The 15,377-nt window shown below is 39.2% G+C and overlaps 1 long non-coding RNA gene across 1 annotated transcript; it reads right to left on the minus strand.

Annotated features, from left to right (window-relative positions):
- Window positions 1-413: 413 nt before the first annotated feature.
- LOC139486141 (uncharacterized) lies at window positions 414-10,236 on the minus strand. Its single transcript, XR_011655486.1, has 3 exons — window positions 10,102-10,236; window positions 8,549-8,741; window positions 414-496 (listed from the first exon to the last, which is right to left on the minus strand). It is a non-coding gene; the product is annotated as an uncharacterized lncRNA (long non-coding RNA).
- Window positions 10,237-15,377: the final 5,141 nt, after the last annotated feature.

Genomic DNA, 15,377 nt, shown 5'->3' on the forward strand with positions numbered 1-15,377 from the left:
TTATCTTATTTAGACTTGTATTGTGTTGATTGTAATACTACTACATTTGTTTTGTATGTTTTCTATTCTGATGTTTTATCAAGTGACTGATTTTTATGTCCGAGTATAGATACATGTATCCACTTGATATTTCTTACAAAATGGAGAAAAACAAATATTTGTAGTAGCAATGGAATCAACAAACGCAAAGTACTGTACAATAAACATCTGTCAAGGACGTGAAGTTCACGTGACCTGTGCAATTATTGAAGTAGTTAATGCACACCTGACCCGTGCATTATCCAGATTATACCACAGTAAGATCAAAGGAATTTTGCCTCTGTCATGTGTTAAGGATCAGAAATTGGTGGAGATCTGGTTTATAGCGGTCTCGATCTGTTATTGCTGGAGATCTGTTTCATACCAGTAAAAACTGCACAACTTCTTAATAGCTGATATTGTTGTAGACTATGTCGACCTCTGAAGGCATGTGTTCTTGTTACATGTAAAAATGTACCTGCATATATATAAAGTCATTAATGAATACTTCTCATGCAAAAAAATCGTCTATCTCATAATTTACATGATTGAAATAATTTACTATTTTGTATTAATCTGGTCTTGCTGAAAGTTGTACAAGGTGAAACATATATATTGCTTTTACGTATAGATAGCTTAAATAATTAATTATTTTTTGCAAATCCCCCGCCAACTAAGAGCAAACTCGATATAGACATGCAAACAAAAACAGACAGCAAACAGGTAGAGAGATTTTGGTACAGACACTTAAGAGGATGGGGTTAAACCTGATTCACGGTCCAACAAACCCATCTAATTTCATCTTTCTAAATCGTACCTGTATGGCGTAAACCTGAACTCTTTAGTCATTTTATTTGTCTTTGTATCTTTTGAACCTTTTTATGTTTAGTCCATTTTTGGTAGTATCCTTTTTGGAGTGTCTCATTATTTATTCCGCCTTTGATTTAATATGGTAATTATTTGTATACTTGTTTTATAATTTTGCTAATGTGATTTGTCTATTAATAGCGTGCCTACATGTAATTATTTTTGTTTACTTGTTTACGGTTCAATGATACTTTAAGGTAATATTAACCAATACACTTTTTTTTTTTAAATTAAACAAACAAACAATTTAAATTTTAATAAACTTAAAGTTCCCTTGTAAAAGAACGAATTTTCTAGGAAAATACCAATGGAAAGTTGAGGAGGATGATCTATCCTTTTGTTGAAGAGGATGGGTCGGACTCCTCAAATAAATAAGCTGCATCAATTTTCTGATGAAAGAAAAATTCAGAAAAGCCACTGGACGCCTACAATCTATATGATGATGGAACTGTTTAACGACATTGAATGGCTTTACAGCCCAAGCACGGTCGATACACATAAAGTATGATTTTTTATGCCCCCGCCGTAGAGGAGTGGGAAGTAAGTTTTACTCTTGTCACGGTCTGTACGTACGTCCCAAAACTGATTTCCTTTCTCCAACTTTAGTTTGCCTCAACCAAATGTTATAAAATCATACACAAGACGCAGATCAAATTTGAATTTTGGTGGCTTCACTTTTGTCAATCTTGAGTTACAAAAATGTATGCTCCTTTACACATAAAAAAAATGCTGATTTTTTTGGGTTTCCGTTCTTTAACTTTAGCTTGCCTCAACCAAATGTTATGAAACGTATACACAATGCTAATTACCTAAAAGCATAGACCACGTTTGAATTTTGCATGGTAGCGTCACTTTTGCAGTTCTAGAGTCCCTTTATAAATGGAAAATTGATGATTTTTTTGTTTCCGTTCTCAAACTTTAGTTTGCCTCAACTAAATAATATAAAACTTTTACACAATGCTTATTATCACAAAACACAGATGAAGTTTGAACTTTGGTGGCATTTCTTTAACTGTTCTGCTGAGTTATGCTCCATTACAAATGGAAATAATGCTGGATTTGTCGTTTCGGTTCTCTTACTTATAAGTTTGCCTCAACTAAGTTTAATGAAAGGTATACTCAATATTAATAACCACAATAAAGTACACATGTAGGTATCGTTACTTTTATAGTTCTTGCGTTATAGCATTATATGCAAGTGAGGGCATCATCTGTGCACAATGGACACATTCCCCATTTATAATATTTAAAGCATTTGGCTGATACTACTGCTGATAGTTTAGTAGTCCCCGAGGGTATCGTCAACTCAATAGTCGGAGTAGTCCCCGAGGGTATAGTCAACTCAATAGTCAGAGTAGTCCCCGAGGGTATCGTCAACTCAATAGTCAGAGTAGTCCCCGAGGGTATCGTCAACTCAATAATCAGTAGTCCCCGAGGGTATCGTCAACTCAATAGTCAGAGTAGTCCCCGAGGGTATCGTCAACTCAATAGTCAGAGTAGTCCCCGAGGGTATCGTCAACTCAATAGTCAGAGTAGTCCCCGAGGGTATCGTCAACTCAATAGTCAGAGTAGTCCCCGAGGGTATCGTCAACTCAATAGTCAGAGTAGTCCCCGAGGGTATCGTCAACTCAATAGTCAGAGTAGTCCCCGAGGGTATCGTCAACTCAATAGTCAGAGTAGTCCCCGAGGGTATCGTCAACTCAATAGTCAGTAGTCCCCGAGGGTATCGTCAACTCAATAGTCAGAGTAGTCCCCGAGGGTATCGTCAACTCAATAGTCAGAGTAGTCCCCGAGGGTATCGTCAACTCAATAGTCAGAGTCCTCCCCGAGGGTATCGTCAACTCAATAATCAGTAGTCCCCGAGGGTATCGTCAACTCAATAGTCAGAGTAGTCCCCGAGGGTATCGTCAACTCAATAGTCAGAGTAGTCCCCGAGGGTATCGTCAACTCAATAGTCAGAGTAGTCTCCGAGGGTATCGTCAACTCAATAGTCAAGAGTAGTCCCCGAGGGTATCGTCAACTCAATAGTCAGAGTAGTCCCCGAGGGTATCGTCAACTCAATAGTTAGACTTCGCTATTGATAGTTTAGTAGTCCCCGAGGGTATCGTCAACTCAATAGTCAGACTTCGCTACTGATAGTTTAGTAGCCCCCGAGGATATCGTCAACTCAATAGTCAGACTTCGCTACTGATAGTTTAGTATTCCCCGAGAGTATCGTCAACTCAATAGTCAGACTTCGCTACTGATAGTTTAGTAGTCCCCGAGGGTATCGTCAACTCAATAGTCAGACTTCGCTGCTGATAGTTTAGTAGTCCCCGAGGATATCGTCAACTCAATAGTCAGACTTCACTACTGATAGTTTAGTAGTCCCCAAGGGTATCGTCAACTTAATAGTCAGACTTCGCTGCTGATAGTTTAGTAGTCCCCGAGGATATCGTCAACTCAATAGTCAGACTTCGCTACTGATAGTTTAGTAGTCCCCAAGGGTATCGTCAACTTAATAGTCAGACTTCGCTGCTGATAGTTTAGTAGTCCCCGAGGATATCGTCAACTCAATAGTCAGACTTCGCTACTGATAGTTTAGTAGTCCCCGAGGATATCGTCAACTCAATAGTCAGACTTCGCTACTGATAGTTTAGTAGTCCCCGAGGGTATCGTCAACTCAATAGTCAGACTTCGCTACTGATAGTTTAGTAGTCCCCAAGGGTATCGTCAACTTAATAGTCAGACTTCGCTGCTGATAGTTTAGTAGTCCCCGAGGATATCGTCAACTCAATAGTCAGACTTCGCTACTGATAGTTTAGTAGTCCCCAAGGGTATCGTCAACTTAATAGTCAGAGTAGTCCCCAAGGGTATTGTCAACTCAATAGTCAGAGTAGTCCCCGAGGGTATCGTCAACTCAATAGTCAGAGTAGTCCCCGAGGGTATCGTCAACTCAATAGTCAGAGTAGTCCCCGAGGGTATCGTCAACTCAATAGTCAAGAGTAGTCCCCGAGGGTATCGTCAACTCAATAGTCAGAGTAGTCCCCGAGGGTATCGTCAACTCAATAGTTAGACCTCGCTATTGATAGTTTAGTAGTCCCCGAGGGTATCGTCAACTCAATAGTCAGACTTCGCTACTGATAGTTTAGTAGCCCCCGAGGATATCGTCAACTCAATAGTCAGACTTCGCTACTGATAGTTTAGTAGTCCCCGAGAGTATCGTCAACTCAATAGTCAGACTTCGCTACTGATAGTTTAGTAGTCCCCGAGTATATCGTCAACTCAATAGTCAGACTTCGCTGCTGATAGTTTAGTAGTCCCCGAGGATATCGTCAACTCAATAGTCAGACTTCGCTACTGATAGTTTAGTAGTCCCCAAGGGTATCGTCAACTTAATAGTCAGACTTCGCTGCTGATAGTTTAGTAGTCCCCGAGGGTATCGTCAACTCAATAGTCAGACTTCGCTGCTGATAGTTTAGTAGTCCCCGAGGATATCGTCAACTCAATAGTCAGACTTCGCTACTGATAGTTTAGTAGTCCCCAAAGGTATCGTCAACTTAATAGTCAGACTTCGCTGCTGATAGTTTAGTAGTCCCCGAGGATATCGTCAACTCAATAGTCAGAGTAGTCCCCAAGGGTATCGTCAACTCAATAGTCAGAGTAGTCCCCGAGGGTATCGTCAACTCAATAGTCAGAGTAGTCCCCGAGGGTATCGTCAACTCAATAGTCAGAGTAGTCCCCGAGGGTATCGTCAACTCAATAGTCAGAGTAGTCCCCGAGGGTATCGTCAACTCAATAGTCAGTAGTCCCCGAGGGTATCGTCAACTCAATAGTCAGAGTAGTCCCCGAGGGTATCGTCAACTCAATAGTCAGAGTAGTCCCCGAGGGTATCGTCAACTCAATAGTCAGTAGTCCCCGAGGGTATCGTCAACTCAATAGTCAGAGTAGTCCCCGAGGGTATCGTCAACTCAATAGTCAGAGTAGTCCCCGAGGGTATCGTCAACTCAATAGTCAGAGTAGTCTCCGAGGGTATCGTCAACTCAATAGTCAAGAGTAGTCCCCGAGGGTATCGTCAACTCAATAGTCAGAGTAGTCCCCGAGGGTATCGTCAACTCAATAGTTAGACTTCGCTATTGATAGTTTAGTAGTCCCCGAGGGTATCGTCAACTCAATAGTCAGACTTCGCTACTGATAGTTTAGTAGCCCCCGAGGATATCGTCAACTCAATAGTCAGACTTCGCTACTGATAGTTTAGTATTCCCCGAGAGTATCGTCAACTCAATAGTCAGACTTCGCTACTGATAGTTTAGTAGTCCCCGAGGGTATCGTCAACTCAATAGTCAGACTTCGCTGCTGATAGTTTAGTAGTCCCCGAGGATATCGTCAACTCAATAGTCAGACTTCGCTACTGATAGTTTAGTAGTCCCCAAGGGTATCGTCAACTTAATAGTCAGACTTCGCTGCTGATAGTTTAGTAGTCCCCGAGGATATCGTCAACTCAATAGTCAGACTTCGCTACTGATAGTTTAGTAGTCCCCAAGGGTATCGTCAACTTAATAGTCAGACTTCGCTGCTGATAGTTTAGTAGTCCCCGAGGATATCGTCAACTCAATAGTCAGACTTCGCTACTGATAGTTTAGTAGTCCCCGAGGATATCGTCAACTCAATAGTCAGACTTCGCTACTGATAGTTTAGTAGTCCCCGAGGGTGTCGTCAACTCAATAGTCAGACTTCGCTACTGATAGTTTAGTAGTCCCCAAGGGTATCGTCAACTTAATAGTCAGACTTCGCTGCTGATAGTTTAGTAGTCCCCGAGGATATCGTCAACTCAATAGTCAGACTTCGCTACTGATAGTTTAGTAGTCCCCAAGGGTATCGTCAACTTAATAGTCAGAGTAGTCCCCAAGGGTATTGTCAACTCAATAGTCAGAGTAGTCCCCGAGGGTATCGTCAACTCAATAGTCAGAGTAGTCCCCGAGGGTATCGTCAACTCAATAGTCAGAGTAGTCCCCGAGGGTATCGTCAACTCAATAGTCAAGAGTAGTCCCCGAGGGTATCGTCAACTCAATAGTCAGAGTAGTCCCCGAGGGTATCGTCAACTCAATAGTTAGACCTCGCTATTGATAGTTTAGTAGTCCCCGAGGGTATCGTCAACTCAATAGTCAGACTTCGCTACTGATAGTTTAGTAGCCCCCGAGGATATCGTCAACTCAATAGTCAGACTTCGCTACTGATAGTTTAGTAGTCCCCGAGAGTATCGTCAACTCAATAGTCAGACTTCGCTACTGATAGTTTAGTAGTCCCCGAGTATATCGTCAACTCAATAGTCAGACTTCGCTGCTGATAGTTTAGTAGTCCCCGAGGATATCGTCAACTCAATAGTCAGACTTCGCTACTGATAGTTTAGTAGTCCCCAAGGGTATCGTCAACTTAATAGTCAGACTTCGCTGCTGATAGTTTAGTAGTCCCCGAGGGTATCGTCAACTCAATAGTCAGACTTCGCTGCTGATAGTTTAGTAGTCCCCGAGGATATCGTCAACTCAATAGTCAGACTTCGCTACTGATAGTTTAGTAGTCCCCAAAGGTATCGTCAACTTAATAGTCAGACTTCGCTGCTGATAGTTTAGTAGTCCCCGAGGATATCGTCAACTCAATAGTCAGAGTAGTCCCCAAGGGTATCGTCAACTCAATAGTCAGAGTAGTCCCCGAGGGTATCGTCAACTCAATAGTCAGAGTAGTCCCCGAGGGTATCGTCAACTCAATAGTCAGAGTAGTCCCCGAGGGTATCGTCAACTCAATAGTCAAGAGTAGTCCCCGAGGGTATCGTCAACTCAATAGTCAGAGTAGTCCCCGAGGGTATCGTCAACTCAATAGTTAGACTTCGCTATTGATAGTTTAGTAGTCCCCGAGGGTATCGTCAACTCAATAGTCAGACTTCGCTACTGATAGTTTAGTAGCCCCCGAGGATATCGTCAACTCAATAGTCAGACTTCGCTACTGATAGTTTAGTAGTCCCCGAGAGTATCGTCAACTCAATAGTCAGACTTCGCTACTGATAGTTTAGTAGTCCCCGCGGGTATCGTCAACTCAATAGTCAGACTTCGCTGCTGATAGTTTAGTAGTCCCCGAGGATATCGTCAACTCAATAGTCAGACTTCGCTACTGATAGTTTAGTAGTCCCCAAGAGTATCGTCAACTTAATAGTCAGACTTCGCTGCTGATAGTTTAGTAGTCCCCGAGGATATCGTCAACTCAATAGTCGGACTTCGCTACTGATAGTTTAGTAGTCCCCAAGGGTATCGTCAACTTCATAGTCAGACTTCGCTGCTGATAGTTTAGTAGTCCCCGAGGATATCGTCAACTCAATAGTCAGACTTCGCTACTGATAGTTTAGTAGTCCCCGAGGATATCGTCAACTCAATAGTCAGACTTCGCTACTGATAGTTTAGTAGTCCCCGAGGGTATCGTCAACTCAATAGTCAGACTTCGCTACTGATAGTTTAGTAGTCCCCAAGGGTATCGTCAACTTAATAGTCAGACTTCGCTGCTGATAGTTTAGTAGTCCCCGAGGATATCGTCAACTCAATAGTCAGACTTCGCTACTGATAGTTTAGTAGTCCCCAAGGGTATCGTCAACTTAATAGTCAGACTTCGCTGCTGATAGTTTAGTAGTCCCCGAGGATATCGTCAACTCAATAGTCAGACTTCGCTACTGATAGTTTAGTAGTCCCCGAGGATATCGTCAACTCAATAGTCAGACTTCGCTACTGATAGTTTAGTAGTCCCCGAGGGTATCGTCAACTCAATAGTCAGACTACGCTGCTGATAGTTTAGAAGTCCCCGAGGGATTCGTCAACTCAATAGTCAGACTTCGCTACTGATAGTTTAGTAGTCCCCGAGGGTATCGTCAACTCAATAGTCAGACTTCGCTGCTGATAGTTTAGTAGTCCCCGAGGGAATCGTCAACTCAATAGTCAGACTTCGCTACTGATAGTTTAGTAGCCCCCGAGGATATCGTCAACTCAATAGTCAGACTTCGGTACTGATAGTTTAGTAGTCCCCGAGAGTATCGTCAACTCAATAGTCAGACTTCGCTACTGATAGTTTAGTAGTCCCCGCGGGTATCGTCAACTCAATAGTCAGACTTCGCTGCTGATAGTTTAGTAGTCCCCGAGGATATCGTCAACTCAATAGTCAGACTTCGCTACTGATAGTTTAGTAGTCCCCAAGGGTATCGTCAACTTAATAGTCAGACTTCGCTGCTGATAGTTTAGTAGTCCCCGAGGGTATCGTCAACTCAATAGTCAGACTTCGCTGCTGATAGTTTAGTAGTCCCCGAGGGAATCGTCAACTCAATAGTCAAACTTCGCTACTGATAGTTTAGTAGTCCCCGGGGGTATCGTCAACTCAATAGTCAGAGTTCGCTACTGATAGTTTAGTAGTCCCCGAGGGTATCGTCAACTCAATAGTCAGACTTCGTTTCTCATAGTTTAGTAGTCCCCGAGGGAATCGTCAACTCAATAGCCAGACTTCGCTACTGATAGTTTAGTAGTCCCCGAGGGTATCGTCAACTCAATAGTCAGACTTCGCTACTGACATGACTTGTAATAACATACCTTTATCTAATTGTTTGTTTATAATCTGACGTATGAACAACAATTTTCCTTTATGTCCTCCCTACCTTTTGTTATTCACCCCGTATTGAAGATCATCCTAATGAACACAGAACACGTTAGCACTGCTAAAAAACCAACCATAAATTTCTCGTCACCAGAAAAATAAATGTATACCAATCCAAAGAACAGCAGAGAATAATAAACGAAGTCATTTAGTAAAACATTCATTGTTCTTATTGTGAGAGGTCTATCAATTTTCTGAAAGAAAAACAAAATATTTCGAATAGTTCCTGACACGCGGGTTATAAGAGTATCGTATATATGAATCTTGTGATATTAATCTTACAAAAAATATTAGTACATGAATAAGTTGAAGCTATACTTACTACTAACAAAACATGATTAGCATTGCGTGAATATCTACTATTTTCGAAATTTTCCGCGTTACATTGCTGATATTAAGTTTTGTATTTGAACTTGATAAAAATATGGCAAAAATTGTACATGTGAGAGTGCTTTCAATGCTAGTTCTTACAATGATAATTTCCATATATGATTAATACTTCTAAGGGTGCAAAATTCTATTAAATATAATATATCAGACCCGATTCGCAAGCTTGTCCGAGACATTGCTGTTACATGTATAAATCTATGATATATATCATCTAGCAAGAATTGTACTCATGAGTGCACTAACATTGCAAAATTTCAAATAAAATATATAAAGGGGCCGAACTCTTTAAAAACTTAGGATCGGAACTGATTTTCAAACTCGGACGATATATTGCTCAGATATAATTGAAACCTACATGTACAATACAATTTCCATAGAATTATTGTTTCCAAGGTTCATATCATTGCTGATATAAACATATGAAATAATTTAAGTTTTATAAAATCTGGCAAGAATTGTTCATATAAGAGCGCTAACGATGCAATTTTTCATATAATTAATATTTATAAAGGCATAACTCTCTTAAACAAGAGGCCTCAAGGAGCCTGTGTTGCTCACCTGAAATTTTATTTACAATTGATGTATGAAATAATGCAACTGTTATACTTTTGCTTGAGTTTCAAATATAGAAGTCAAAAACTGCATTTTCCCCTAAGTACTATTTTAAGCCGTTTCTGACATGCTGGTTAGTAGGCAGGGTCTTTAGACACATTTTTAAACTATACACCCTAATGCTGATTGTAACCAAGTTTGGTTAAATTTGTCTCAGATGTTTCAGCGGATCAGAATTTTTGAAAAAGGTAACGGAAGACGACAGACGACACACGACGGACACCAAGTGATGAGAACAGCTCACATGGCCCAGGAGAGCTAAACATGATTGTTAAGCACTGCTTTTCAAACTCGTTCGAATAATAAATTATTTCAGAGTTATGAAGTATATAATAAAAACAAAAATAGTAACAGTATAGTTCAAAATACTGACAGAAAATGTCCCAAATCTTTGCATATGAAGGATTTTCATAGTAAGCATGGTAAGACTTACTAAACAAATCCTTGGCAGATGTAAACAGGAACTCACATTTAATTATATTTTGTATCCAATGTTTTTTAAAAGTAAATGAATTTGTTCAAAGTTACTAGAGTATATATGTATAAGTTTACCTGTAAAAATGCATGAGGTCAATTCTTTAGCAGCTAAATATTTGTATACATTTATATGTGTGCGAGTCTTTCCTTTCATTGATACTGGTGAGATCAAAGGTTAAAATTCAGCACAACTGTTCGGAAGTTAACAATGACTATATTAAAAGTATTCAAAGCGGGAAATTTGACTTCTTATCAAACAAATATATATTTGAAAGACAAGGTGAAAGTCAAAAGACTTTAAGTGAATACACTGATTCGATTTAAAAACTACACTATATTTAGTGTACTAAATATTGACTTTTGATAACATTTTGAATTGACATACACATGTATTGAAGAGGAATTCCACCGAAGGCTGAGTAAAGCCGGAGTGAGCTGTTTTGCCGGAGATACAATGAAGGTGGTACGGAAGATTCGTACACATTCCTTAACTTATTTATGAAGAATTTCAGAAAAGAAAGATATATTAATTATTCTATTGCCGAATAAATTAAATCCGAGCTGTTGATAACCCCAGGCAAGCGGGATGACCTCCTACTGGGAAAGATTATTTGAAAATAAATGCGTCGTTTGGCGTAGTTTTAACCCCCACTTTCTTTTCATTTATTCCTATAAAAATTCTAGTAATCCGTGAACCCTTTGTGGCCACCGTACCAACGAACAGCCCGATGCTCGACAGTAGACTCTAAACTGACACGAAAAGGAGGTTTGACCAGGATCCAATGCTGCCAGAAAATTCTCAATCAGTTTCATTAAACTTTATATAATAGCCACACACGTTTACAGAATTTGTTCATGTCTGAGTGTTTGAGTAATCCACCAATATGTCACGATAGGAAGGGTGGAGATATGATTTATGATATATTAACGTAAGCAGCACTACAGGATGTCAATGATAAAGTATGGACTACAGGCTTATCTGGAACCAATACGGTTATAAAGTATGGACTACAGGCTTATCTGGAACCAATACGGTTATACAGTATAGACTACAGGCTTATCTGGAACCAATACGGTTATAAAGTATGGACTACAGGCTTATCTGGAACCAATACGGTTATAAAGTATGGACTACAGGCTTATCTGGAACCAATACGGTTATAAAGTATGGACTACAGGCTTATCTAGAACCAATACGGTTATAAAGTATGGACTACAGGCTTATCTGGAACCAATACGGTTATAAAGTATGGACTACAGGCTTATCTGGAACCAATACGGTTATAAAGTATGGACTACAGGCTTATCTGGAACCAATACGGTTATACAGTATGGACTACAGGCTTATCAGGAACCAATACGGTTATAAAGTATGGACTACAGGCTTATCTGGAACCAATACGGTTATAAAGTATGGACTACAGGCTTATCTGGAACCAATACGGTTATAAAGTATGGACTACAGGCTTATCTGGAACCAATACGGTTATAAAGTATGGACTACAGGCTTATCTGGAACCAATACGGTTATAAAGTATGGACTACAGGCTTATCTGGAACCAATACGGTTTTACAGTATGGACTACAGGCTTATCAGGAACCAATACGGTTATAAAGTATGGACTACAGGCTTATCTGGAACCAATACGGTTATAAAGTATGGACTACAGGCTTATCTGGAACCAATACGGTTATAAAGTATGGACTACAGGCTTATCTGGAACCAATACGGTTATAAAGTATGGACTACAGGCTTATCTGGAACCAATACGGTTATAAAGTATGGACTACATGGACTACAGGCTTATCTGGAACCAATACGGTTATAAAGTATGGACTACAGGCTTATCTGGAACCAATACGGTTATACAGTATGGACTACAGGCTTATCTGGAACCAATACGGTTATAAAGTATGGACTACAGGCTTATCTGGAACCAATACGGTTATAAAGTATGGACTACAGGCTTATCTGGAACCAATACGGTTATAAAGTATGGACTACAGGCTTATCTGGAACCAATACGGTTATAAAGTATGGACTACAGGCTTATCTGGAACCAATACGGTTATAAAGTATGGACTACAGGCTTATCTGGAACCAATACGGTTTTACAGTATGGACTACAGGCTTATCAGGAACCAATACGGTTATAAAGTATGGACTACAGGCTTATCTGGAACCAATACGGTTATAAAGTATGGACTACAGGCTTATCTGGAACCAATACGGTTATAAAGTATGGACTACAGGCTTATCTGGAACCAATACGGTTATAAAGTATGGACTACAGGCTTATCTGGAACCAATACGGTTATAAAGTATGGACTACAGGCTTATCTGGAACCAATACGGTTATAAAGTATGGACTACATGGACTACAGGCTTATCTGGAACCAATACGGTTATAAAGTATGGACTACAGGCTTATCTGGAACCAATACGGTTATACAGTATGGACTACAGGCTTATCTGGAACCAAGACGGTTATAAAGTATGGACTACAGGCTTATCTGGAACCAAGACAGTTATAAAGTATGGACTACAGGCTTATCTGGAACCAAGACGGTTATAAAGTATGGACTACAGGCTTATCTGGAACCAAAACGGTTATACAGTATGGACTACAGGCTTATCTGGAACCAATACGGTTATACAGTATGGACTACAGGCTTATCTGGAACCAATACGGTTATAAAGTATGGACTACAGGCTTATCTGGAACTAATACGGTTATAAAGTATGGACTACAGGCTTATCTGGAACCAATACGGTTATAAAGTATGGACTACAGGCTTATCTGGAACCAATACGGTTATAAAGTATGGACTACAGGCTTATCTGGAACCAATACGGTTATAAAGTATGGACTACAGGCTTATCTGGAACCAATACGGTTATAAAGTATGGACTACAGGCTTATCTGGAACCAATACGGTTATACAGTATGGACTACAGGCTTATCTGGAACCAATACGGTTATAAAGTATGGACTACAGGCTTATCTGGAACCAATACGGTTATCCGGTTAAGTATGATTCAGGTTTCTCAACCTTTTATTTTCTGTTTACTGTCTTGCAATCTTAAGAAATTATAGATCTCTAATGTTGTTATCCTCATATTGAAAAGTTACAATAGAACTGAATTTTGATCAGATTGACTGTTTTGTTGACTGCTACATTTGTATCTGCCTTTTTCTTTTGGACTTTTGTCTCATGTAAATAATATAAAAAAAACACACACAGGCTTCTTTCTTAAAAAACATTGCAGAACGTGGTGAAACTGATAGGCTGTTTAAATAGACCAAAAAAAAGAAGAATAAAACGTGATAGATTGCCATAGATGACCTAGAGTTCAAGGGTAACTTAAATATGTTCACTATTCAGAAGAAAATAAATTTATTTAAAAATGCATAACTTTAAATTTATTTAATAATCATTTTCAACATATAACAAGGCAACTCATTTTTAACACCCTAGAATGTCGCTTTTTTGCAGCTATGTTGTATTTCTGTAGCTATTTTAGTTATAAACTTAAACAGATCTTCTTATTTGTGTATCCGAAACTGAAAAAATATCGAAACTTCAGGAGGAGGATTGTTTGGCTCTTGGTATCTCATTTTGTTTGTAAGAAAGATGTCACCATAAAAGTGATATAATTACATAATACGCCTTATTTAATATTAGAGTGTGAATTATTCACCTTCATCATTCTTTTGTGCATTAACAACAGATTGAGAAAACATGCGTAATTGGTGAAGCAGGACTGGTATAAGAAAAACAAGATTGGTGGAACAAGCTAAAGAGCATTCATTTGTACAATATGCATGCGTCTTATGACTGCAGTCCTTTTGGTGCCATTTGTCTTTTTCCAAGATATGCCATGTGCGCCGAATTACCTGACTGTATGCGATATATAACCGGTCGATATATTCGGTGATTTATGGTACCTAATATCAAATAAAATATGGAACCAATAGGACTAAATTTGAGTCATGGCGAACACAGATAATGACGTTTTAGAAAATAATTTTGAAAGTTGCATTGTAATTCAAAGTTTTGACACTTACATGTACAGTGGAGATCACGTCTAAGCTCTCCTCAAATCTGTCAGAATCTGTCAGTAGAACTGTTCTAGGACAGTTACTGTTAATTGAACTGTCATCCTGACACCTTTAAGACATTTCTAGCCAGAACAGTTCTAACCTAGAACTGTTTTGGTCAGTTCTACCTAGAACTGATTCTGACAGTTCTACCCTAGAACAGTTTTAGACAGTTTTACCTGGAACTGACCAAACAGTTCTACGGCTAGAACAGTTCTTCGACTAGAACACTTCTACGGCTAGAACAGTTCTTCGACTAGAACACTTCTACGATTAGAACTGACCTGGCCAGTTCTATATGTCCAGAATTGATTTAGTCAGTTCTATCCATAGAACAGTTTTAAGAACTCTTTGTCTAAAATATAAATAAATCAGAAGAATAAAATATATATTAAAAAATTGACGTCATTTAGAACTATTCTATATAATCCTGACAGGTTTGGTCGGTTCTACTGCTAGAACAGTTTTAGGCAGTTCTGCTGGCAGTTCTACGGTTATAACTTATTTACTCAGTTCTGCTGACAGTTCTAAGATTAAAACTGATTTTGTCACCACTTATCAAGATGAAAGAGATGGTAAGGCATTTTTTAACTAGAAAATTGAGAATGGAAATGGGGAATATGTTAAAAAGACAATAACCCGAACAAATAGCATACAACAGCCGCAGCCAACCAATTGGTTTTCAACGCAGCGAGAAAATCCTGCACCCGGTAGGTGGGTCTCAGCTGGTCCCTCAATAAAAATGTGTTCGGTTAAAATTGACGTCATACTAAACTCCAAAACATATCAATGAACTAAAAAAAAAATTAAAAACCCACACAAGACTACTAACAAAGGCCAGAGGACAGGCGCAAAAGACGAGCGGGGTTAAACATGTTGTGTGAGATCTCAAACCTCCCCTATACCTCTAGCCAAATTTGTGAGATCTCAAACCCCCCACTATACATCTAGCTAATGTAGAATAAAGAAATACATATTATTAAAGCAATACGCTGTGACTAGAATATTTAGATTAAATCTGTTTTCGCACCTTTTGTATACATGTAATATATACTACTTTCATTTAATGGGAAAATATCTATTTAATGTTTGTCTAATACCCGCTAGCGGACATATATAGTTGCCATATGTTTTCATGGACAATGACTCAACTTAATTTAGCAACTGTAAAGCATTATTCCTTTGGAATAAAAATAACAAACAAACAAAGTAAAGGCCTTTGGAGATCCAATAAACTCTTTTAAAACA

The sequence above is a fragment of the Mytilus edulis genome, chromosome 8 (assembly GCF_963676685.1).
Source record: "Mytilus edulis chromosome 8, xbMytEdul2.2, whole genome shotgun sequence".
NCBI lineage: Eukaryota > Metazoa > Mollusca > Bivalvia > Mytilida > Mytilidae > Mytilus > Mytilus edulis.